At 39.9% G+C, this 27,598-nt stretch overlaps 1 long non-coding RNA gene across 3 annotated transcripts in view; it reads right to left on the reverse strand.

Annotated features, from left to right (window-relative positions):
• Nucleotides 1-2,157: 2,157 nt before the first annotated feature.
• LOC147915967 (uncharacterized) overlaps nt 2,158-27,598 on the reverse strand; it is a 59,011-nt gene continuing 33,570 nt past the window's right edge. For 2 of the 3 annotated variants that reach the window (XR_015553651.1, XR_015553653.1), the window contains 2 exons: nt 21,266-21,449; nt 2,158-2,592 (listed from right to left, as the gene is read on the reverse strand). This is a non-coding gene — a long non-coding RNA (uncharacterized LOC147915967). Of the gene's footprint in view, nt 2,593-17,235; nt 21,450-27,598 lie in introns of those variants that run through there. The other variant, XR_015553652.1, reaches the window with a different exon arrangement.

Consider the following 27,598-nt stretch of genomic DNA (forward strand, 5'->3'; position numbering starts at 1 on the left):
CACAACACGAGGAGAAAAATAAGACGCTTAAAGGATCATTCTAGTATGTCCTACTTCTGATTGATAGGATTTCCAGAAAGAGAAAACAAGAAAAAAAAAAAAAAAACCTGATAGGAAGAAATCATCAAATAAATCAAACAAGAAAATATCCCAGAGCTGAAAAACAACATGCCATTTCAGATCAAAAGGGCCCACTCGGGGCCGGCCCCGTGGCTTAGCGGTTAAGTGCATGCGCTCCGCTGCCGGCGGCCCGGGTTCGGATCCCGGGTACGCACCGACGCACCACTCCTCCAGCCATGCTGAGGCCGCATCGCACATACAGCAACTAGAAGGATGTGCAGCTATGACAGACAACTATGTACTGGGGCTTTGGGGGAAAAATAAATAAATAAAATCTTAAAAAAAAAAAAAAAAAAAAGGGCCCACTAAATCCTCAGCCCAATGAATAAAACAAGACTTACACCAAGTCACAGAATGAAATTTCAGGATACTAAGAATAGACTTAAAATGTCTAGGGGAAGAGGGGAGGAGGTGATCACAAAAAAATGACCAGGAATCAGAATAGGCATCAAACTTCCCGTCAGCTATGGAGTTCAGAAGACAATGAAGCAAGGCCTTTCCAGTTCCAAGGGGAAGCTATTTTCATCTTAGAATTCTATTCCTCTCTTTAAGTGACAATCAGGGCCGGCCCCGTGGCTTAGCGGTTAAGTGCGTGCACTCTGCTGCTGGCGGCCCGGGTTCGGATCCTGGGCACGCCCTGACGCACCACTTCTCCAGCCATGCTGAGGCCGCGTCCCACACACGGCAACTAGGATGTGCAGCTATGACATACAACTATCTACTGGGGCTTTGGGGGAAAAATAAATAAATAAAATTATTAAGTGACAATCAACAATGAGGGTAAATATGCAAAGATGTGCAGGCCCTCTTCCTCAGGAAACTACTGAAGGATGGATCCCACCAAAATGAAGGACCTGACCAAAAAGAAGAAAACCTGGGAGCTGGAAAACAGGGACTGTCACACATAGAACTAGTAAATGGACGACAGTCCCGGGATGACAATCTAGGCAGCAACCAGTCCAGACAGGAGCAGGAGGACAGAGGTAATCAATAGATGAGCTGAAATGTTAAAGGTAGTATTGATAAGCATCTGAAAATCTAATGAAACATTTGATTAGATTGACAGAAAACTGATAAGATGAAAAACTAAGCAATTCTTTACTCCAAAGAAAACAAAAAGTTGTACGACAACGGAAAAGTGGTCAAAGGATACTTACCTGGCTTACCAATGACCAACACTAGCATAATAATGTAAACACTAAATACTGAATTAACTAGAAATTAGGTTAGAATTATATTAAAAGGATAGAGGAAGGGAAGTATATGTGTGTGGAGTTAATAGATAAAGTCTAAAATTTATAAATCAAGAAACAGCAGTATAGCTACAGGCATAATATATCAGGAAAAACTGCCAAAGATTTAAAGGCCTCAGCTGGGAGACGGGAGGAAGCATTGGTTTTTTTTTTTAATAAGCTTTGGAGTAGTATTTAATATTTTGTATAACTTTGACTTAAAAAAATTTATACCACTCCCCCCAAGAAAAAAACCAATGAGAATAAATCCAGAGATTATTCACGTCTATGCTTGTATCATGCATTAACGCCAACACTCTCTTTAGTTCAAATTCTCTTCAGAGATCCAACATTTGCTGAATTTAGGAAAAGCTCATTGCTCCATATGCCCTCAGCGACCAATATCTGAATTTTCAAAGAATTACTCGCAACGGGAAAAACATTCTCTCCTATTTCCTGTATGATTAGTGAATATCCCAAAGCATGAAATATGATTTTAAAATATTTGTTTTCTGAATGTTCATTTATACTCCATATTTACTAAACTACCTCTTGTTTGGCATTTGATAAGCAATGAAAAGCCTCCCTTGCTCTGCTCTGCCTTGGCTTGGTTCTCCCTCAATCCGTCTAAGATCACAACTCCATTACATTAGTCAGAGCCTTCTCTGCTCTAACTCCTATTTATGTGAGTAATTCCAATGTTTTACCTTATAAATTGCCAAATATTCAGTATTCTATAAACAACAGTATTATACATATTTTTGCTAACAACAAATATATATATTACAGTAAAGAAGTTTATAAATTCAGAATTTATTAATAATTTAGAGTAAATACACTTTTAGCATAATAAAATGTACTTTTCTGATAGACGGAACAAAGTCTGTCAGTGACTATGCGACAGTAAACAACTATCTTAGAACTGAATTAATCAAACAGCCTCAATATTCATTTCTTTTTTTTAATATTCATTTCTTTACACAGGCATTTTCTCCTCAAAATGTTTCTAACTGATAAATTCTACCATATTGAGTATAATTTTATATACCAAAGGCTTCTGAGGAACTATAAAGGGGAGATATTCATTAAAATTCAGTACTTATGTTGAAGACTCACTTTAGCAAATTGCTGATTTTAAGAAAGCAGTTGAGGACCAAATAAAATGTTCTCCATCCACGGTTCTTCACTCACGATTATGACTTGGCCAAAAACAAACTCTGGTACTTGTATGGGTTTATAGCTGGAAAACAAAATGTGAGAACAGTAAGAAAAATTTCATCACTGAGAAACCGCAAGAGGCAGGTTGCATAGTTATCTCATGAAATCAATTAATCTAGACAGTGTAGTTTATGGTTCAAGTCAAAATTCATATGCCTTCCCTACCAAGCCATATACTTGGGGGAGGGGAACACACTAGAAAGCTATTTTACATGCATTATTTGGATAATAGCTATAATTTCCATTTAATTTTGCAGATGGGATTAATTTTTCAGTGTAAGGAAGGTTTTGGTAAATTATTCATCATATACTGCTCCGTTATATTCTTAAAGTAGGAATCAACAGGTAATATAGTAGAAAACTGTTAAAGTATAGGTAACAGATGGCAACTGACATGCCTTCAGGCACAACATAAAATATACTTACTATTTTCTGAATAAAAAATCTAGACCCAGATAAGCAGAAATGCTTTTTAGGGAAAATAATAAATAACTTGAAATCAGAACTGTCCTAGAAAATTCAGAATGTGTCATTGAAAATATACACCATTATAGACACAGGGAGAAACACCATTCAGTCAAAGAATACAATGAGGTTCCATTTTATGCTCATTTAACCATCTAGAATTCATTAATTTCTCAGCAAAAAAATTTTTTTTTTTTTTTTTTTTGCTGAGGAAGTTTAGCACTGAGCTAACATTTGCTGCCAATCTTCCGCTTTTTGTTTGTGAGCTGCCACCACCGCATGGCCAGTGACAGACAAGTGGTGTAGGTCTGTGCCCAGGAACTAAACCCAGGCCACCAAAGTGGAGCACACTGAACTTAACCACTAGGCTACCAGGGATGGCACAAAAGATTTTTTTAAAGAGAGCAATAGAAATGGAAATAGTGCAGGCAATTATGCTTCTGTTAAACTCAATGAACAAGTGCCCTTGCTAATGGACATGATCAAACTTAAATTGGTCTACTGAGGTTGACAAATCTGTGGAAAGAATACATGATTCTATTTGATTGGTATCCTTGACCATGGGCAAAGAAGTCAGAAGCATTGCCTACATCACCAGGCATGAGTGGTGATGTCTTCTTCGCTGCCTATCAGATCAACAGATGACTAGTTCCACCAGGGGCTTGCCTGGTTCCCCTCTCTAACAACACACTAATCCTTTTGAAAGCAGGGCCTCATTCTGTGGTCAAGCTGGTAGAAGAGGGCCAGCTCTTTCTCCATATTCCCTGAAGAACCTTCCCAAATGGGATCTCTCTTGAAGTCAATTATATTAATCCAGAAAGAGCACATATTTTGGAACCAGAGGGATCTGGGTTTAGATAATTACTTTACTTCTCTGAACTTCAGTTTCTACATCTATAAAATGAGGAAAGTAATAATATCTACATTATATATATGGGGGTACTATATCTGAGGGTACTATATCTACATTATAAGCCTGTGTGTTTATCACAATACACATTATAGAACACATATTTAATTTTAGTTTGGGTCCACTCTTTCTCTACTTGACTTCAGAATTAGACTCATGCCTGGAACACTTGGAAACTTTGTTCTCTCTGCCATATTAGATCTCTGGATGCGTATAATTTGTTGAACAACAGATGTGCTTAATATGTCTTTGGCTATTATGTTATATGCAGAAGAGAATGGTTAGGAGAACAGGTTGTGGCGTCAGATAGATCTGAGTTCAAATTCAACCACATACTAACCACATACACATACTGTATGTCCTTGGGCAAGTCAATTAACCTCTCTGAGCCTTTATTTTTCATTTGTAAAATAGAATAGTACTTTTCCCACCTACCAAGCAAGGATTTTTTTTTTTTTTTTTTTTTTGGTGAGGGAGATCAGCCCTGAGCTAACATCCGTGCTAATCCTCCTCTTTTTGCTCAGGAAGACCGGCTCCGAGCTAACATCTATTGCCAATCCTCCTCCTTTTTTTCCCCAAAGCCCCAGTAGATAGTTGTATGTCATAGTTGCACATCCTTCTAGTTGCTGTATGTGGGACACGGCCTCAGCATGGCCAGAGAAGCGGTGCCTCCGTGCGTGCCCGGGATCCGAACCCGGGCCGCCAGTAGTGGAGCGCACGCACTTAACAGCTAAGCCACTGGGCCGGCCCCAAGCAAAGATTTTTGAGGGGTTGAAATTGGATAACATATATGTCAAAGTGCTTTATAAACAATAGAATGCTATGCAAATATAAGTTATTGCTTTATTGTCATTATGATTATTACAATGGAATTATTATAAAAAATACTTTTTATTTTTCCTGACAGATGACTTAGGGGAAAAAAAGAAATTATCTCATTCAAGCAAAACTAGTAACTGTTTGGTGGTTACCAGGGGCTAGGGAGGTGGGGGGGTGGGCACAAGGGGTGGAGGGATGCACTTATATGGTCACTGATAAACAATAATGTACAACAAAAATTTCACAATAAAAAAATAATTATAAAAAATAAAATAAAATAAAAATCAAATCCCTCCGGGGGGAAAAAAAAAAAGAAAAACTAGTTATGGTGCCGGCCCTGTGGCATAGTGGTTAAGTTCGGTGCGCTCCGCTTCAGCAGCCTGGGTTCATGGATTCGGATTCCCGGCACGGATCTACACCACTCATCAGCCATGCTGTGGCGGCAACCCACATACAAAGCAGAGGAAGACTGGCACAGATGTTAGCTCAGGGCTAATCTTCCTCAAGCAAAAAGAGAGGAAGATTGGCAATGGATGTTAGCTCAGGGCGACTCTTCCTCAGCAAAAAAAAAAGAAAAACTAGTTTTTGCATAGCCAGCTCTTTCTTATACTAAAGAAAAGATAAAGTTAATAAATATTTAAATAAAGATTACTAGCCAGAGAATTAAAATACAACTTCCAGTCTGAGGGCTCACACTAACAATTTCTTGGACAAATCTCCCTAATATATTTAGCTTGGTTTTCTTGTCTCTAAAGTAATTCCTACCTCACTTGATTACTATGAGGATAGATACAGCAAAACAATGGGAGAGATGTCAAATCCTTTAAACAAAAGTCTTCTGTATTGAGATGAGTTATTTGTTCCTTCCTTCTTTAGGAGTGCGGTTGTGAGCAAGCATCTCACCTTGTTTATACACCTTGTGTTCTGAGCAAGATTGCTACAGATATAATCATCAGAGATTTGCAGATGTGGTAGAGTTAACCAAGGAAATCTTTACAGAACATCGGAGGACCTCAGCTTCACCCGTTAATTAGAGCATGGTTAACAAACAGTACTGTTATCTTAAGAAGACTGTTCAAACCACAACCAAGTAAAACCCAGAAACTAAAATGACCCTTATCTGCAGAATAAGAGAAACAGAACATTCAAGAAATTTAAAGTAAAACCAGTCTGTCAGCAGAATCTCATAAGAACTTCAAAGTTCCTTTTCAGACCCAGGAAATTTTCTTTAAAAGAGAAACTTTGAAATGCAGTGTTGGCAGGCATCAGAAGGAAGCAAAGAAAGAACTTTTTTTAAATTAAAATGTGCCTGATCTGGAAACTATCTGGCTATTATGCCATTTTTAAGTGTCAAGTTCAATGAAAAGAAGCTGAATTTTACATCTCAGTTATCAGTAATACTGTTCACAGAACAATTCATCTTATTCCACTGTAGGCAGAAGCCTAACAAACGTTTTGCACCCTTACCAGCTCCAGGTTATGACATGTACTCAGCAGCTGCCTCTTCATCACACGGGAGACTCCCTTTCTCAGAACGCTACCTTGAGCTACAAGCCGGGATCTGGGGCCTGGGGCTTGAGTTACTGGTTAAGATTTCTATGTGGACTTGACCCTCTACCCAGGGAGCCTAGGCCGGTATCATCATCAAGTTTCCTGACAGGAAATTGCTCTCTTCTCTTTTTTGAAATGAGATTTAACAAAAGACCAAGAACACCTGTGCCCTCTCCCCGTGAGAGTAGATGTTAATTAGTCACAGGTGAATCAAGAGCAGAACCCATAGAGTAATTTAAACAGGGGAAGCTTAATATAACGAATTATCAAGCAATGAAAGGAGAGTGACAATAAAGAAGGAATGAGAGCTCTAAAGGGTGCTGAAGTTCAGAACTGAGGCAAAGAACCAAAAGAAGACAAACTTGGAGGAAGTCAAACTTTAAAGCTCCTTGAAGGTATAGTCACAGCCTACTTGACGGCAGAGAAGTTGCCTAGGCCAGAGATGGCCCAGAGTTGCCAGGAAAGCAGAAACAACCCTCTGGGCACAGGCTAGCCAGAGCTGGAGGGCAGGCTGGGCATGCAGAGGGAAACAGGTGCAGAGAGTCAGGGGGGCAGATGGAGTTAGAGAGCCTCTGCAGGTGTGAGGCCTGGAAGGCACGGTGCCCATGTCAGGACAGCCATGGGAAACAATTCTTTGGGACACAGGTGAGTTGAAGCTAATGGGTGGGTGCACAGAAGGCTGCTGCTGTGGACACTGCTCGGATCGGGACCTGGAGATGTCTCCCTCTGCAGGAACCTAGTGCACCTCTGCATATGGCCTTGGCCAGAGCAGCTCTGAGCCACTGAACAGGACAAAGCTTGAGCATCCAGCTCACTAGACAGTCAGCCCAATGGCAGCCCTTGCATGCCCATGCAGAGCAACAACCTGAGCTGGGGTGAAGGCTGTGCTGTCTGGGGCTCCGAACAACACAGCTGCTGTTTAAGACAAGAGCTGAAGAAAGCACACAGCAAAAGCGACACCCTATAGGCACTTAACTCTGGGCTGCACAGTGGAAAAGAAAGCATGCTCTCCAGGAGTCTGGCTAACAAGCCATCACAACCAAGAAGGAAAACCCCTTTCTCCTTCAATGTCTCTCTCCAGTGCCTTCTACAGACAAAACATTGTGCCAGTTGCCCAAGGAAAAATATTTAAAGGGCCCAGACCCATTTTAATGGATTAGTCAATGAAGGGAGCTGCAAAGCAATAAATCAACAACCAGCACAGTCTCCCTTCTGGCTGAAGTCATCCATACAATCAGACCTCCCCAGCTAATCACTGTCTCTACTGTCCCCTAGAATTTATCTTGTCCCCATGTACCACCAGCTTCCATCAACTCCCCAATAACTGTGATCTAACCGGTGCCCCTAGCCATTTACAGTTGGCTATCTCAGAAATCTCTCTACTGCCTCTGAGGGTGGCTCATAATTGTGAGCCAGTGGAGCCCTCTGGTGGAAGATACAGTATTGCACAGCTCTTTAAGGGAATTTAATAAGAGCAATCAAAGTTGAATTAGAGATTAGGCAATTTTTAGAGTGATGGGATTGTTCTGTATGACACTGGGGTGGTATACACACGACTTCATGCATTTTTCAAAGCCCACAGAACTGTACATTATAAAGAGTGAACTTTAATGTACGCATATTTTTAAAAAATCAACTAGAATGATAGAGGATCCCAGAATGGAATGCAAACTGAGAAATGAATCTAACTGTATTACAAATGCATGACATAATCTTTTTTTTTTTTTTGTGAGGAAGATCAGCCCTTAGCTAACATCCATGCTAATCCTCCTCTTTTTGCTGAGGAAGACCGGCTCTGAGCTAACATCTATCGCCAATCCTCCTCCTTTTTTCCCCCAAAGCCCCAGTAGATAGTTGTATGTCATAGTTGCACATCCTTCTAGTTGCTGTATGTGGGACGCGGCCTCAGCATGGCCAGACAAGTGGTGCGTCGGTGTGCACCCGGGATGCGAACCCGGGCCACCAGTAGCGGAGCGCGCGCACTTAACCGCTAAGCCATGGGACCGGCCCGACATAACCTTTTTGAAAGGGGTGGGGAAAGAGCTGATCTAAAGTAGCTTTGGCAAATGATATCTTGACTGGAAACTATAAAGTGAAAAATAAAGAGAATTGTACATAAACACTGTACTCTAGTCTGTAAATTAGTTTCTTACAGGGATACAGGTTAGGAATTTTGAAAGTACTTTCCATCTATACTAGGGTTGAACAAGTGATAAATAACAGATAATAGGAGCCAGTTTCCTCACAGTCAGGGAAGAAAGTAACAAATAAACAAGGGGATAAGCAGAATAAACTCTGTGATATTAAGTTAGAGCTAGGGGCATCAGCATGAACTCACATTTAATTTAATATACATTGGGTAGATAGATAAATATAGATATGTGCATATACACAGGAATACGTGCATATATTTCCTAGCTCTGTCCACCAAGAAAGTCTAGAAGCAGTGCCCTCCCCCGCTCCCAATAGCAATGAGCACACCTGTGCTCGGATCTTGGTTTCTAAAAACCATTCTCCAATAGAAGGAACCAGAGCTCCTTGGAGAAATGGCTGATTGTAGGGCTCAGGAAGGGCAAATGCAAGATGAGCTTGGAGAAAAGTGAGTATAGTGCCAGAAAGTAAGGAAGTGAGTGCTTAGACAACAAAAGGGACACGAGCCAATCTGAAAGAGCTCCCAATGGCCAAAGCGGGAAAAATTTGAACAAGAATGTTATTCTGAGATGTGGAGATGAATTTTTGAAAAAAATATATCATTAAAAGAGTAGAAAGTGGCTGTTTCTGGGGAATAAGAAGCCACAGAGGGGCAGGGGCTGCTGTTTGTTGTCAAAGGCCTTGGAAAATAATTTGACACTTTAAACCATGTCCATGTTGGCTTACGTAGTTTTGAGGGAAAAAAAACAAAAACATTGAGAAGAACAATCAGGGGCCATCCCCGTGGCTTAGCGGTTAAGTGCACGCGCTCCGCTACTGGCAGCCCGGGTTCAGATCCTGGGCGCGCACCGACACACCACTTCTCTGGCCATGCTGAGGCCGCGTCCCACATACAGCAACTAGAAGGCTGTGCAACTATGACATACAACTATCTACTGGGGCTTTGGGGGAAAAAAAAAAAGGAGGAGGATTGGCAATAGATGTTAGCTCAGAGCCGGTCTTCCTCAGCAAAAAGAGGAGGAATAGCATGGATGTTAGCTCAGGGCTGATCTTCCTCACAAAAAATAAATAAATATAAAGAAGAACAATCAGGGGCCGGCCCGGTGGCGCAAGCGGTTAAGTGCGCGTGCTCCGCTGTGGCGGCCCGGGGTTCGCTGGTTCGGATCCCGGGCGCGCACTGACGCACTGTTTGGCAAGCCATGCTGTGGCGGCGTCCCATATAAAGTGGAGGAAGATGGGCACAGACGTTAGCCCAGGGCCGTCTTCCTCAGCAAAAAAAGAGGAGGATTGGCGGATGTTAGCACAGGGCTGATCTCCTCACAAAAAAAAAAAAAAAAGAAGAACAATCAAATAGAAAAAGAAGAATGTGGGGGTAACAAGGGAGGACTTTGACAAGAGAGGATCTTGTTTGGTTGGTTGGTTTCTTTGTTTTATTAAAATGGGAGACACTTAGGGGATTTACATGTGGACAGGAAGTCAATAGAGGGAAAGGATAAACCTATAGGGAAGAAAAAGAAACAAATAATAAAGGCAAGTGTCTGAGAAGGTTAGGCAATCTTATAGTTTGTTGGGAGAATGTACAAAGGACCAGGGACGGTACTAGTCAGCTCATTACTTCTCACCTATCCCAGGACAGGCACTGACACATGCATGATCTCAGAAAACCTCTGGTCCCCTCTTGCTTCCTGCTAAGCCCTGAAGGGCACCCACCCTTGCCTGGCACGTGGTGCTCGCTCATAAACCTTAAAGCTGCACTCCCTGGGAATTGTAGAGGCAAGTCTGTCACTTCCTTTTGTCAGTATCTAAACTAATTATCTATAAAGATTTGGCAATAACTGCAGATTTAGGCACTGAAGGCCTCTTTAAAAAGGCAAGATATGTGAATGTACTTAATTCCACTGAACTGTACACTTAAAAATGGTTGTATTGGTAAATTTTATGTTATGTAGATTTTACCACAATAAGTTTTTTTTAAAACCAGATATAAAATTAGAGAAAGTCTTCCCTAAATCCATAATGCTGCATTTATCAGATTATCTTTAATGACCTAAGTGATGGAGTGAAGCCCAAGGCTAAAATGTTTGGAAAGAGGGGGAAGATCAACTTTCCCTTCACACGCAATCCTGGCACTAGCCTTGGTTGCGAGAAAGAACTCACTTTCCACATCTCAAGGGCAATTTTGTCTTCCTAGTAATTGAAGAGTTTTTCTTCCAGAACTGTGACTCAACTTTTTGGGAGCAGTTCCTTATCACAGTATGGTAGCTGAGGTATTTCCACTGAGCAGAATAGTCATAACATATTTAATATATTAGAACCTTTTTAAAAAAAATCCATTTCACATTTTAAAAATTTGTTCTCAACTTCAAAAATAATTTTCAAAGGACAAGTTCTTCCAAAGACTATTTTTAATTATAGTACAAGCAAGGAATAATAGGAGGTACTCAGTCAAAATGGAAGAAAACGCTTCCACTTGGCCTTACATCCACATTTCATTCCCCACTTCGCCCAAACCATATTCTAATACAATACAATCAATTTATTCATGACAAGGTGATAATTAGTATGTAGTCCTGGTAAAATGGATCTGGTGATTTTTTTGATTTGCACCTACTTTGGTTGGGAATATTTCATTAAAGAACTGTATGGCAAATAAAATGACTCGGCAGGCCCACGCAGCGAAGGAAGTATTTTCAATAGCAAGTTGCCTTTATATGGGCATATTTCTACATTCTAAAATAATGTCTCCATTATCTTGGTTGGAGTTCAACCCTTTGAAATCTATAAGAAATATGCGATGCATGAGTGTGTGTGATGATTCACAGATCTGAAATAACACCTACTCTCCTTCGGTTCTGGCACAAAATGTGTCAGTGAAGCCTGCAATTAAGAAAATTATCTTGGCCTGTCTTGCCACAAGGATGGTGACGTCAATATACACATCCAAAGCAGAAATGTGTTAGCAAAAATGAGTTTAGAAAACAGTTCTACTCCAGCACTGGTTGGTGCCTTGGTGCCTTTGCCACATCATCTAGATCTTTGTCATTGATGATGACACTAATAATATCTACTGACTACTGCTATGTTGTTTCTTTTAGTCTTCACAGTAGTCCCATGAGATCAGTACTATTATGGTTCCTATTTTACAGATGAAGAGAGGTAAATACATTGCCTAAGATCATACAGCTAGCCAGTGGTAGAGCTTGGATTTGAACCCAGGTCTCTCGGACTCATGTTCACTCTTTTCACCAGGACTGGCTACAAAATTTGAAGATCCCAGTGCAAAATGAAAATGTGGGGGCCCTTGTTCAAAAATGATTAATAATTTCAACACAGTGACAGTAGGGCATTAAACGCAGGCAGGGCTCTTACAAGCACAGGGCCCTGTGTGATTGCATAGGTTGTACACCCATGAAGCTGGCTCTGCTCTTAACCATATCACTTCCCTCCATCGTGTCCTTCATCCCCATGCCTTCACCTAATTCAAATATTTTGTCCAAGCCACAACTCCACTGTACAAGGTACTGCATGGATTCATGAGAGACATATGTTCAGTTTGGAGACAAACAACATTTATTTCTCAGTCAATCGTTTTACTTGCTGAGATTTCACATTATGGTCAACAGCAGAAAGTATCCCATAATTTTATGAGTTTTGAATATCAAGCTTTCTCTTTGGTTGGTCCCTAAGACCTCCCTTTTAATTAGTCTGTTTCTCTCTTAAAAAAATAATAACTGGAGCCATTTTCACTGCAATTTTAAGCATATAACATCACGGTGTCATACACTGCTCCTTCCCGCTGTGATTATTAGCAGCTGCTTCACTCTAATGATGGGAAAAGGCCTCAGATCCTTGTAATCGTAGGGTCCTGATTAATAAACCCTTTGCCTCTCTGGATCTTCTTTTGAAGATCTTTCCAAATCTTTCACTTGGCACCTTCATTCAGCTGGAATGTCTGGAGCTTGGTGGACGGCATGTTTTAGTGTAAACCTTTTACCGTCCAACACATATCCTGAGAACAAAGGAAGCCTGTTTGCAGTGTGTATAGAGTAATTGGGACATGCAGTTTACATTTCTAGGGACAGGAATGGGTTGTGTGTGTATATCTGTGGTGGGGGAGACTTTGGAGGTGGAGGACAAAAGACAGACAAGGCATGAACTCTGCCTCTGGTGGGGATTTTCGCCTACTTTGGTGCCTAGCCCCAGACTTTCCCATCCTCACATACCTTTTCACTGTGATTTCCTTTTCCATGAGAAATTTTGGCTATTCCTATCTTTAATTTCTTCCTAATATGAAGTAAGGAGGGAGGAATCACAGGCAGCCCCCAGCTGAGACTCTTCATACTGTAGGACTTAAGTGTGGACTCCTGGGACTGACGCCTCCCTACCTCTTATGGATAAGGTTGGATGAGATTATAGATAATTTATAAACTTACCATGAAAAGGATAAGGCACAAGCAAGTTTCTAGAACAGCAGTTCTCAATCATATCAGACCCACTATCCCCTTTTTATAATGAAACATTCCCTTCACCGCCCTGAAATAAAATTCATATGTGATATAACCTACCCAGATACACACAAAAATTTTTTAATTAACATAATCCTCTAAGTGCAATATGAAGGAGAAATAAAATTAGAGTTAGGGTTTATTTTCAAATAATTATAAATTGGCTTTTCACCCACATTAGTGCCCTGAAGGACATTTGAAAGTTGGGCAGGACAATGTCTTTGTTCTATGGAACTATTCCACACATCTGTCAATCCTGGCCCCCAGCCACCACATACCAGTTAGCATGCCTTCAATCATTGTGATAACCAAAAATGCACCCACAATTTCCAGAACACACCCTAAAAGGTGGTACAGACCCTGTTGAGAACCACTGGTCCGAGGAAGAGTGCCTATTGGATTCCTTTTGATTTTCCTTGGTCAGGATGGCCAGGTAACAGGACAAGAACACTTATCCCAGGCTAAGAGTTCCAGGGCCTGGCAAGCCTACACTCACCAAGCATGCATTTTCTATTTGTACACAACTATTTTTAGGCCACGAGTTTTAAAATAGTACACACACACCCACACACACCCTATATTCACCAAGGTCCCTGACTACGTGGAATGAAGGGCTTTGGCCAAGGAGTGGCCATGCTATGCATGGACTGATGGTTATGTAGAGTGAAGTAGAAAGAGCATTTATTTTGTGCCATATTTAAAATTTAGGGAGGTGGATGGGCTGGCCCCGTGGCTTGGTGGTTAAGTGCACGCGCTGCGATGCTGGTGGCCCGGGTTCGGATCCCGGGTGTGCATCGAGGCACCACTTCTCCGTTCATCCTGAGGCCGAGTCCCACATACAGCAACTAGAAGGATGTGCAGCTACGACACACAACTATCCACTGGGGCTTTGGGGGGAAAAATAAAATAAATAAAATCTTTAAAAAAAAAAAAAAAAAAAAAATTTAGGGAGGTGGAAATGACGGGTGTGTCAATGTGGTAGGTTGCTAAGAAAGGCTGATTGGCTTTGCACTTTGTTTTGGGGTTCTCTCTGACCCTCAGCTTGAATTAAAGGAGACTCTGCTTTGTAAACATTTCTCTCCTGGCCAAGGGCAGGTACTAATAGTTGCCTCTCTATCTGCTGAATACAAAATTGAAGCCAAATAGGCACCCAAAGGGAATAAGAGTCCCCTCACTACCATGCCCCTTGACACACACCCCTAATTAGGATCAATCCAAATATTTACCAGACGCTTATAAACATACTGAGTTCTGGCCAAATAGAAAAAGGAAAAAAAAAAGTCATATGTTTGTGGAAACTTCTGTGAGTCATCCTCCAGCACTTACCAGAGGTCAGTGTTTTGCTGCCAGAATAAGCTTATATTTGAATGGAAGATGAGTTCTAAACAATCTAAGGGAAAACTTAAACAGCAAAAGCCCTCTACACCATGACCTATGATATAACATTTGCCTCTCTTAAATTATTCTCATCCAAGAGCACATTTACCAGCTTAACCCCATGGTCGGTTCCTGGGTGGTACAATTCTTATGAGGACCACTATGAATAAAGTGGGTTTGAATCAATGGATGAGAAAGAAAAAATGTATTCCAAATGGGGAAATCATTCATTCATGTATGCATTCACTTGATTCCTTACTCAGCTTAAATTCACTTATATTACATTGCCTATGCCCTCAGCTCCCTTGACTTCTCTGACACTTGGAGATACTCACTTGATTAAAAATGATCCTTGTTGGGCCGGCTCTGTGGCTTAGCGGTTAAGTGCGCGCGCTCTGATGCTGGCGGCCTGGGTTCGGATCCCGGGCGTGCCCCAAGGCACCACTTCTCCGTCCAGCGCGAGGCCGAGTCCCACGTACAGCAACTAGAAGGATGTGAACCTATGACATACAACTATCTGCTGGGGCTTTGGGGGGAAAAAAATGAATAAATAAAATCTTTAAAAAAAAAAAAAAAAAATGATCCTTGTAAAAGGCAACGTTCCCCATGGTCTATGCCTACATCTGTGTAGCTAAATGTGGCTGGCGAAGAACCAAATCATGTTGAGAGACCCCATTTTAATATGATCATAAACCTCGAGTGGGCCCTTATTGCTGCTGGCAATCCCACTATACTTCCTTGGCTCTTTTATTCTCCCACTCTCCCAGGTGATATTTCATACCTTCTCTGTCCACAAACCTCAAATACCTACTCAACACTCATTTTCATTCTCTGTTGACAGCCTTGCTTTCTATTTCACTGATGAAACAGAATGAATCAGAAGAGAGCTCATGTAAACACCCACCACCTGCATCAGTGCCATGTCCTGGGCTTCTTTCCCACAGCTGTAAATGAACACTGCGCCCCTAGAAAAGGTCGCTTGCTCTACTTGTAGACCAGACGCCACTGACTATCACCTACTCAGGGACATCACTCCAGTAATTCTCCTCTCAATTCTTCCATTACTGGATCTTTTCCAACAATCTACAGACATTATTTCTCCTACCTTTGAAAAACCCTCTGTTGACCCCACTTCCTCCCCAATTTCTTTCTGTTCTACAGGTTGTCTATATTCACCATCTCCCATATCTCCCTTCCCATTCTGTCTTAAACCTAAAACAGTCAGATATTTATCCAATCCACTCCAATTAAATTGCCCTTATCAAAGTCACCTTGACCTCCCTTTTGCTATACCCAATGACCCAATGGCCAAGTCTCAATCTTCATCTTACTTGATCAATTAGTAGAATAAGATCACTCTCTCCTCCTTGAATCACTTTTCCACTTGGCTTTTAGAAGCAGACTTACCTGTTCTTCTTCCTACCTCTCTGGCTGCTCCTTCTCAGTCTTCTTTGTTGGATTCTCTTCATCTCTCTGACTTCCAAAAGTTGGAGTATTCCAAGATTCAGTCCTTGGACCAATTGTCTTTTTTATTTCACTCATTTATTTGGTGATCTCATCTAATCTCATGGCTTTAAATACCATCTAGTATATGCTGTGTCTAGCCTGCATTTCTCCCCTGAACTCTAGACTCATATATCCAGCTGCCTTCTTAATATCTCCACTTGGACTACTAAAACACATCTCAAATTTAACAAGTCTAAAACTGAATTCCTGATCTTCTCTTCCTGCTGCTCTACCATCAAACCCTGTTTCTCGTCTACTCTTCCCCAGTTGCTCAGGCCAAAACCATGAAATCCTCCCTCACGCCTCTCTTTCTTTCACACCCCCGATCTGATCTGTCAACTTAACCTTCAACATATGTCAGGAATGTGACCACTTCTCACTACTTCCACTACTACTACTGCTCTCTCTCACCTAAATTAGTGCAGGAGCCTCTCAACTAGTCTCCCAGCTTCTGTCTTTGACACCATTCAGACTCTTCTCAACACAGAAGCCAGAGTGATACTGATAAAGCACAAATCAGAGTGGGTCACTCCTCTGCTCAAGGATATTTTTAGTAAAAGTTCTACTCCTAGAATTCCTTTAAAGCCCTACATGCTCTGCTCCCTGCCCATTCCCTCTCCAACTTCATCCCTTGCTTCTTTCCCCCTTGCCTTTGCCATTCAAGCAACACTCTCCCCACCCTTTGCTGTTCCTTGAACCTTCCAGGCACCTCCAGGCCTTCGTACTCACTGCTCCTGAGATGTTCTTCCCCCAGACACGACTCACTCACCTCCTTCCCTCAGATGTCACCTTCTCAGTGAGCCCTTCCCTGTTTACCCATCTGCAATTGTTCATTTTATGTATCAACTTGACTGGGCCACAGGGTGCCCAGACATTTGGTCAAACATTATTCTGGGTGTGTCTGTGAGGATGTTTCTGGATGAGATGAACACCTGAATCAGTGGACTGAGTAAGGCAGATTGCCCTCCTGAATGTAGGTGGGCCTCATCCTTTCCATTGAAGACTTGAATAGAACGAAAAGGCTGGAGTAAGAGGGAACCTCAACTGCCTGCCTTGGATCTGGGGCATCCATCTTCTTCTGTGCCCAGACTGGAACTTAACATCATCAGCTCTCTTGGTTCTTAGGCCTTCAGACTCACACTGGAACTACACTACTGGCTCTGCTGGGTCTCCAGCTTGCCAACTACAGATCTTGGGACTTCTCAGCCTCCACAATCACATGATCCAATTCTTTATAAGAAATTTTACATATATATTATATGTAAAATATATGTAAAATTATACATAAAATAATTTATATTTACATTATATGTAAAATATTTTATATATATATATATATATATATATATATATATATATATAAAATATATATGTGGTCTGTTGGTTCTATTTCTCTGGGAAACCCTGACTAATACACCAAAATTGCAACTCCCACATATTCTCACTTTCTCTTCCCTGCTTTATTTTTTCTACAGAATTTATTGCTATCAGAACAGAGATTTATTTTACTTATCTTTTTTTTTCTTTTTGGACTATATCTGCCAACCAGAATGCAAGCTCCACAAGGTAAGGCTTTTTGTCAGCTTTATTCATTGCTATATCCTAGCACCTAGAAGAGTACCTGACATATGAAGCATTAGATAAATATTTATTAAATGAATAAATGCCTACTGTATGCAAATCATCAGCTTTAGGTGCTAGCAAAACAGAGATGAATAAAACTAGGTTACTTAATACTCTGTACTTTGGGTTCCTCATCTATAAAATGGGGGTAATATATACCCCATGGGACTGTTGTGGGGATTAAATGACTGAACATTTATGTAGTGCTTGGAATAGTGCCTGGTATAGTACTATAGCAGGTGCTATAATAAGTAAACTAAATATATATCCCTGCCCTCAAGAAGCTCCCATATGGTGGAGAGGAAAACATATTTGCAAAAAGTACAGAGTTTGCAGTGGTAGCACAGAAGATGGGAAGGGTCAATTTCCCCTTAGGGTCAAGGAAGCCTTCACAGAGAAGGCAATATTTAACGTGAATCTTGGAGAATGAAGAAGTGTTTACTAGGCCAAAAAAGAAGGGCATTCCAGGTCGAGGATAAAGAACAAATGTTTGAATCAGGAGGCTCAGAGGTAAGAATAAATCTGTCCTCCTACCTTCCAGGAAGTGATGATCCAGAGTTGTCCCAATAAACCTAGCTTGTTTTTCCCACTTTATGCTTTAATTTCTTTATTATGTAAAGGAAGGCGTTGGTAACAATGAATATTAAATTATAGTCATTTCACTGTGTAGGAGAGAAAGTTTTGGAGATTGTTACACCCTAGGGAAATGTTTATCCCAATCTGTTTGACGCACTTGGTGAAAAGAATCTGCTAGCTCTAAGTCACCTTAATATTCTTGAAAGAATCTGCAAATTTCCTATAGTTAATTGATATTTCCAATATCTTATCTGCTGATATGATCATTGATAACCATTTTGCTTAAAAGGGTTACATTAGAATTCATTTGTTAAAAAGCACTCTGGGCACAGACTTTAGCTCAGGACCAATCTTCCTCAGCAAAAAGAGGAGGAGTGGCAACATGTTAGCTCAGGGCTAATCTTCCTCACCAAAAAAATAACAATAATAAAAAATTAAAAGCCCTCTGATTTCAATTTTACCATATGTTTTAATCATTTATTTCATTAGTTAACTAGAGGTAGGTTTTATTTATTGTTACATTGTCAGAAATATTATCAGTAATTACTTTAAAAATAAAACAACCCTAATGTCCATTAAAATACTTTCCAAGAGACTTTTTTGTCTACATTAAAAAATATCATATAAGGACATTACTTCACACACCTTTGACTAAGTTCTTTTAAGCAAATGATCTAGTAATCAGTGAAGAGGGACCTTACAGGGAAGTAGTCAAGGGGTCATCCAGGGAAGGCAGCAGGATCTGGGCGGGAAGCATCACAGCACCACAATTAGATCTGGCCAGTTTTCAGTATCTGGGTCAGAAAGTCACTCCCAGCAATGTCCTGGGTGCAAGCCTGGAGATATTGACTCATGCATGAGACAGAGGAGACACCCAAATGCCACTTTATTCATTTACAATGAGAAACTAAACTTTCACATGGACCAGAATGCTCTTATGGCATAATTAGTGTATTTTCTCCGTGACGTCAAGGAGAAAGTCAAAGAAAGGCAAATTCATACTCAGAAGGCACTTTACTAATTTACCATGAGAAAGCTCTGTCATGGGGACAGAAACCTCAATTTCTGTATGATCTGTGCATTTGCTCCCTACAGAGAGCCTAAATGGGAAGCAAATCATAATCAGAATATTGCTTAGTAATAGGAATAAAGGTAGACAATTGTATATATGGAACTGGACTAAAAGACGATGTGGCAGACAGAATAAAGGCCCCCAAAGATGTCCATGTTCTAATACTCAGAACCTGTGAATATGCTACCTCTGTGAGTGTGATTACATTAAGGATCTTGAGATGGGAGGATTATCTGGATTATTGACATGGGCCCAATTTAATCACAAGCATCCCTATATGAGGGAGACAAGAAGGTCCAAGCTGGCAGGAGGGGGTGTGATGGCAGAAGCAAGAGACTGGAGTGATACCAGGAGGGGGCTATAAACCAAAGAATGCAGGCAGCCTCTAGAAGCCAAAAAGAGCAAGGAAATGTATTTCCCTCTGAAGCCTCCAGAAGGAATACAGCACTGCTGACACCTTGATTTTAGCTCAGTAAGACTCCTGACCTCCAAAACTGTAATAAAATAAATTTGTATTATTTTAAGCCATTAGGTTGTGGTAATTCATCATAGCAGCAAAAGGAAACTAATACTGACTCTGAGGTATCTGTATTAGTTAGGAATAGATTCAGCTATGAGTGGTAGAACTCCAAATATCAGTAGCTTGAACAAGGTATACTTGAACAAGTTACGATCTCTCATAAAAATAAAGTCTAGGTTAAACAGTCCAAGACTAATGTAGCAGATCCACCATTACCAGATACTCAGGCTCTCTCCATCTTGTTGCTCTGCCATCCTCAACACATGGTTAACACACAAGATAACTGCTTAATCTCCAGCCATCACATACACATTCTAACCAGCAGGAAGAAGGAAAAAGTAAAGGAAAGCATGCTCTTCCCTTATAATAAAAATTATTGAAAGTTGCACACACCATGTCAGCTTGCATCCCACAGACAAACACTTGCTCACACAGCCAAACCTAGTTTCAAAGGAAGCTGGGAAGTACAGTCCTTATTCTGGGTGACTTTGTGCCAGTGAAAAATAAAGGTCCTATTCCCAAGGAAAAAGAAGAGAAAAAATAATAAGGACTATTTATAATACCTGCCACAGCATCAATCTCAGTTGAGATTATCTTATAAAAAGAATCAAAGTCCTCAATAATCCATTAGCTGTCACCCCTGCATCCATCTCCATCAGAACCAGAAACATGAAAGCTAAGACTTCCTTTCCTTTACTCTGAGCTTGGATGAGTACTGCTAGTTTTGCCTATATGTTTTTTTATCTAGGAGTTGAAGGCTAATCAATCCTTTTTTGACTAATATCTTTAGATATATGAATATATCTTCAATCAAGTTATTGACATTTCAGCTGGCCTGAGTCAGTCTGTCTCTTTCAGATGATTGTATGTTTTTCTGCCATGATTCTACAGTTATTCTCAGAGGGCAATCTTATTTCCTTATTCACAAGTCCCTGGAAGGTACTTCTTCATGGCCCTAAAGGATGATAACAAATTATAAAGGGGAAACATCTGCCTTGGGGTTAAAGCCTGGTGCCAACAGATAAGTTTCACTCTCTTCTATGGCCTCTAATCATGGCCAGCCATTCCAATCTTAGAATTGTCTGAAATTTGTCTCAAATGGAGCAAAATGTGCTTATGTAGATGGTTGAATATAAATCCAAAACCACTACTTGAAAGATAACTGTGCAATTTGCTTTTGAAATTCTTTTTAGCCAGAGTCAGGGCTGGTCTAACAAGTAGGTGAAGTGAATATCTATGCTCATGGAATTACAACATGGTAGGTATAATTAATATCCCCATTTTGCTGATGAAGAAACTGAGGCGTAGAGAAATTAACCAATTTGCTCAAAGTTAGGGCTATTAAATGTCAGAGTGAGGATTCAAATCTCTTAACCGGAGCCTGGGCTCCTAAACATTACGCTATTGATATTATTTGAGAAATATGGGAATTGCCTCTGCTATAAAATATTTCCCCATTATTTTTCAGGATGCTTGAAATTTCAAACATTCTTTTGGTCTTGAAAGCCAATATACTGAGAAAAGTAAAACTAACTCTTTAGAGAATCCAGGGGGAGAAATCATCATGTTCTTTCTACCTCTGTGACCAATACCTTATTTCAGGCCACCATCATTTCTCACCTGGATTACTGCACTAGCCATCCAACTCATCTCCATATTTCCAGGACGGTTCCTTCCAATCTGTTCTCCACATTACAGCCAGAATGATCTTCCCAAAACGCAGATCTGATCATGTCACTCCTGCTTAAACCCTTTCAGGGACTCTTCATTGCCTTCAGCATGGTCTATACCAGTGTTTCTCAATCTATTAGGCAAAATGTTATATAACAAATAATTTTTATTATCCCTCCCTTACTATCCTGAAAGGAAATTCATAGAGAAAGTAAGCTATCTATATATACAATTTTAAAATAATTTTAATATAACACTAACTTTAATATAAAGGAGAAATAAAAGTAATTAACATAAACAACATCAATTCAATTTAAAAAATGCTTGGCCATGATTACATTAGAAAAAAAAAAAACCTATAAATTTTGGGATAGTGGAGACAGTTCTGCCCTCACCCCCACCCTCTACCCTCTGCAGACAACCACTTGTCTAAACTCTTTAATGTGACTTGTAAATTTTTTGTGCTCTGGACTCTCCTCATCTCTCCAGCCAATAGTCTCACTAATCAGCTTGCTTTGGGCTTTAATCCTCATAACCTATCCGAATACCCCTTCATACAATGGTCTCTCACTTACTGGTCTTTGAAGAAGCCACTTTCTCTGCCTGGAACTCTTCCTTATCCTCTCTCCAGCTTTATCTGGCTAATTACTTCTCTTTCAGGTCTCTGCTTAGAATTAATTTCCTCCAGGAAGACTTCTCTGAGACACCAGTGAGACACGGCATCTTTCCAGAGTCCTGAAATTTCCTCTAGTATAGCACACATCATACTGCATTGCAATTATCTCTTTACTTCTCTGGCCACGCCCTGGACAACGAGTTTCTTGAGGGTATAGACTGTGTTGTGGTCACTGTTACAGCACAGAATCGTTGGCACAGACTTGGCACTCATAATGACTTGTTAAAAGAAAAAAGTGTTGGAAAACATCAAAGAGTAACTTAGCTAAACTGTCTTATATTTCTACTGAAGGACACTTTTGGGAAGGAAATAATGAGGTTGGGAGTATTACGGTCAGCTATAATATTTTAGAAACACATTATTTTGGAAATGTATAGAAATGAAATAATACAAAACTTATTTTGAAAAAAATAAAATGTAAGAAACCTGACAAACATTACATCACCCAGGTTATTAAGGCTGACATCAACAGTGATAAGTCATGTTGATGGTATGCACCCTTGATGTGATATGATGAAAATGGCATTTTACCTCCGTAGTTTTCCTCCCCAAAACCCATAATCTCAGTCTAATCAGAAGAAAACATCAGACAAATCCCAAATGAAGGGCATTCTGCAAAATACTTGAGGAATACTCCTCAAAACTGTCAAGGTCACCAAAAACAAGAAAAGTCTGAGAAACTGTCATAGCCAAGAAGAGCCTAAAAAGACATGATGACTAAATGTAATCTGATATCCTAGATAAGATTCTGAAATAGGAAAAGGACATTGGGCAACACCTACGGAAACCTGAATAAAATATAGACTTTCATGAATAATAATGTATCAATATTTCATTAATTGCAACAAATGCACCATGCTAATATAAGATGTTAATAATCGGGGAAACTGGGTGCAGAGTATACAGTAACTCTCTGCACAATCTTTGCAATTTTTCCCTAAATCAAAAACTGTTCTAAAATAAAAAGGTTATTATTTTTTTTTACAAGGACAACATTTAAATAGACACTGCACCAAAAATAAAATGGTGTATAAATGCAATAAGCCCATGAAAATATTCTCAACATCTTTAGTCATAAGGCAAATGCAAATTAAGCCAAAATGTAATATTACTACAGACACATTAGAATGTAAAAGACTGGCAAAATCAAGTGTTCATGTGGATATAGAGCAACTGAAGTTCTCAAACATTGACTATGGGAATGCAAAATGATACAGTTGCTCTAAAAAACAGAGTGACAATTTCTTATAAGTTAAGCATAAACTTTCCACGAGATCCAGCAATTCCACTCCTAGGTAATTACTCAAGAATAATAAAATATATGTTCATACATGCATACATATATACATACATAAAATGCAAAATGATATCATCAACCACAAAAATAAAACAACAGAAAAGCATAGTCACTTAGAAATTCATGAAAACTCTTTGAAATAACACGTTTATGTTCTTAGGTTATACACGCTAAAAAATTTAGGAGGAAAATGTCATGATGTCTGCAACTTATTCTCAAGTGATTCAGCAAAAGAAAAAAAGAAGGAAGAATGGAAGGAAGGAAGGGAGGAAGGAGGGAGGGAAGGAAGGAAGAAGGAGGGAGGAAGGGAGGGAGGAAGGAAGGAGAGAACGAGAAGCAAATGTGGCAAAATGCTAAAAATTGGTGAATCAAGATGAAGAGTATATGAGTCGTATTATTCTTGCAACTTTTCTACATGTTTGAAATTTTTCAGAATAGAAAGTTGTGGGGAAAAGCAAGCTCAGTGACAGCACATGTAAGATGATAGCAATTTCTCTAAGGGTCGTACAACCCAGTTGTAAAATAAAAAGTTCCATCTAGCAACTTCTTTTGTACTCCATGACTCTAGATAATGCACAACTTATTTGTCTAGTGGTTTTGGAATCACGTAGACATTTTTATTCAGGATCAATTTTAAAAGAAGGCAGGGTAGGCAATAAAGATAAGCCAACTAATTTCTGACTTAAAAGAATAGTCCCCTGGGGCCAGCCCAGTAGCTTAGCGGTTAAGTGCGCGCGCTCCTCTTCGGCAGCCCGGGGTTCGCAGGTTCGGATCCTGGGCGTGCACCAACGCACCGCTTGTCAAGCCACGCTGTGGCAGCGACCCATATAAAGTAGAGGAAGATGGGCACAGATGTTAGCCTAGGGCCAGTCTTCCTCAGCAAAAAGAGGATTGGCATCGGATGTTAGCTCAGGGCTAATCTTCCTCACACGCACACACACAAAAATAAAATAAAAATAAAAAAAATAAAAGAATAGTCCCCTTGGGAGCCTCTATGTTTATTTCAACAATCCTACCATTGCTCAAACATTTTTGGAATCCTACTTTGGCGCTTCAGAGTCTATTTATGAACCTCCTAATAAAATCAGTGTGGTTATTTTAAATAATCCACATTTTGTTTTGGACAACATGGCATCAGAAGATGTGAACACTCAACTTATTTACCATTCTTTAACTCAAATGACTATTGGTATTTTTGAAAAGTCAAGTCTATCCCAAGGAATTAAAATTTGCTATCATAAATGCTATTCAAAAAAACCTTCCATGACTCTAAAATAAAAAACAAAATAAGAACTCCAGAACTATTTTGGGCTAGGAGTTGGCAAACTTTTTCTGTAAAGATTCAGATAGTAAACATTTTGGGCTTTATGGGTCAATAGTAAACATTTTAGGCTCTATGGGTCAATAGTAAACATTTTAGGCTCTATGGGTCAACAGTAAACATTTTGGGCTCTATGGGTCATACGGATTCGGTCACAACCAATCAACTGTGCTGCTGTAGTGTGAAAGCAGCCATAGACAACACTTCAATGAATGCGCTTACCTGTGTTCCAATAAAATTTCATTTACAAAAACAGTTTGTAGAACACATTTGGCCCACAGGCCCTAGTCTGCCGACCCCTGTTTTAGGTAATGACAGAATAACTGAAATAACTACACAACCTTCCAAAGTGACAGCAATTACCAGGATATATAGCTTAAAAAAATTTTTTTTTGACCCCCTGTTTTATAGTCACTAGTAAGATATTTTAAAATCTTGTTTAAAAGCATTATTTTTTAACAGCATTTGAGGAAGTGTTGTATTGATACTTCCTCTCCCAGAGGGAAGCAATTACAGCACAATTACAATTTTATCCATCAGCAGGAGATGTATTTTGACTTTTAAGATGATCATTAAACATAAAAGCACAGCGCTTTATCCCACTGTTCCAAGAGAACCACTGTAGACTCCATTCTTCAGGAAGTAACTGAGGTCAGCTCCCTTAGTATCAATATAATCTTTTGTAAAAAAGGGGAAAAAAACCAGAAAGATAAAACAGCATACATAAAAAATTCAGCAGCAAAAAGACAATGTGACCAACAATTTGTGGGTAAAAAATCACTTTATCCAAAACATCAAAAAGAACATAAGATGAAAGCAGTCTACAGAGAAATTCTATCATCGTTTACTAATTTCACTGTCATGAAAACAAAACAAATTTCCTTGGCATTAACAAATTTTAAAAAATTAAAAATCTTTTCTCAGATAGAGATTGATGTTTGTAAAGAGCAAAAACCATAAATAGTTCTATTCCAACAGACTGTGCCTTTCTTTTCTCTTTGTTAATTTAAAAACATTTATTTGAGTTAATGATTACAATTTTCACACCTTCAAAAGAGATAGCAAAAGGAACCTGGAGTAAGATTTCATACTTATTGGGCTTTGTTCCTTTTGATGTTTTCCTCCCCACTATACTAGTGATTCTCAGATGCAGTCCTTGAACCAGCAGCATCAACATCTGTTAGAAATGGGAATTTCTGGGAATCTGTTAGAAACACAAATTCTTGGGCCTTACAGCAGACTTCCTGAATCAGAAACTTTGGGGGTGGGGCCCTGTAACAACCCTCCAGGTGATACTGATCCACACACAGGTTTGAGAACCACTAGTTTACATCTAGGCAGATGCCTATGTAGCTACTGCAATAGAGAAAGAACAATATTCTCAATTGCTGGTCCCAGCACAGGTCCATCTGGAGTCTCCTCACCCTTCCCATGTTCTACTAGCTCAGATCTAAAGGAGAGAAGACTGAAGATGGCTTACAAATGGAAGCCCATACTCATAACTGCTACTCCTCCTTCTCATCACCAACCGCCTAACCCATATGTAGACTTAACATGGCAGCACATGAGGCATCTACACTTCCTCACTCAGCTAAAGCTCAAGGACCAACAGTGCTGGTTGGGGATGGGGAGGAATACTATTCCATAAGAAGAATTACAAAGCAATTGACTCCTAAACTATGTGTATGCATAACATCAATTCCAATAATTTCTTAGGCATATTTTTAAAAGAGATCCATTAGAACTTTCATTTATAGAACATTTGCTTATACGGAACACGTCTTTCTACAAAGATGGGGAATAAAATGTCAGAAATAACTGCACTCTCAGATTGTGATGAAAATTCACCTCCAAATACAGAAGCACATGAGCACAGGGCTTTCAGTTTCTTTCTGTTTGGCCTTAACCCCTGCTTAGTCAAAGAAGTTAGAGCCCTATAAATGAACAAGTCTCTTCTAAATTAAAAAACACTTTTTAAAATAAATAAAGATGTGGGGCCTGCCCGGTGGCACAAGCAGTTAAGTGCGCACGCTCCACTCTGGCCGCCTGGGGTTCGCAGGTTTGGATCCTGGGCATGCAGGGACACACTGCCTGTCCAGCCATGCTGTGGCGGCATCCCATATAAAGTAGAGGAAGATGGGCATGGATGTTAGCTCAGGGCCAATCTTCCTCAGCAAAAAGAGGAGGATTAGCATCGGATGTTATCTCAGGGCTGATCTTCCTCCCAATAAATAAATAAATAAATAAATAAATATGTAACCAATGAATCAAAACACTACTACATTCACTGTATTGCGATAAGCATTAGTGAGGGGGGAGAGGCTACAAATTAAAAAGAAAAAAAAAGACACTGGGACAGCCCGTTAAGAGCTACAGATGTTCAGAGGATTAAACAGCAGTGTGAGCTGAGGAGAGCAGCAGGAGCCTCCGAACAGATGTGGAAACTATGTTGGTCTGTGTAAAGAGATGGGAATGAAAATTCCAGACAGGCAAATGCCATGAGCAAAGACCCTGAATTCACTTGGCACATTTGGAGAATAATTGAGTAGACCAATTCAGCTGGAGTAGGACATCTATACAGGACAATTAAGAGAGGTAAATTAGGTCCATTTTATGTGGTCTTAAATGTTAGGCTGGGGCATTTGACTTGTTCTGAGATCAATGGGGAACCATTTAAAATTCTAGGGATGTGATGAAATCAGTATTTTAGGTAGATTGATTTGACTAAGTGTATAGAGTAGATTACAGTGGGGTTTCTCAAGCTACGATATGCATATGAAATCACCTGGGATCCTTTGAAAATGCAGATTCTGATTCAGTAGGTCTGGGGTGCAAGCTGAGATTCTGCATTTCTAACAGACTCCAGTGATGCCCAGACTGCTGGTCCTCAGGTAGTACTGTGAGTAGCGGGGGATTAGGGTATGCTTCTAAATTCAAGATATCCACTGAGGCATTATATTGAAATAGGAAGAGAAAGCATGCCATAAA

This window comes from Ceratotherium simum, chromosome 11 (genome assembly GCF_057802395.1).
Source record: "Ceratotherium simum simum isolate JZ-2026a chromosome 11, ASM5780239v1, whole genome shotgun sequence".
NCBI classification, from domain to species: domain Eukaryota; kingdom Metazoa; phylum Chordata; class Mammalia; order Perissodactyla; family Rhinocerotidae; genus Ceratotherium; species Ceratotherium simum.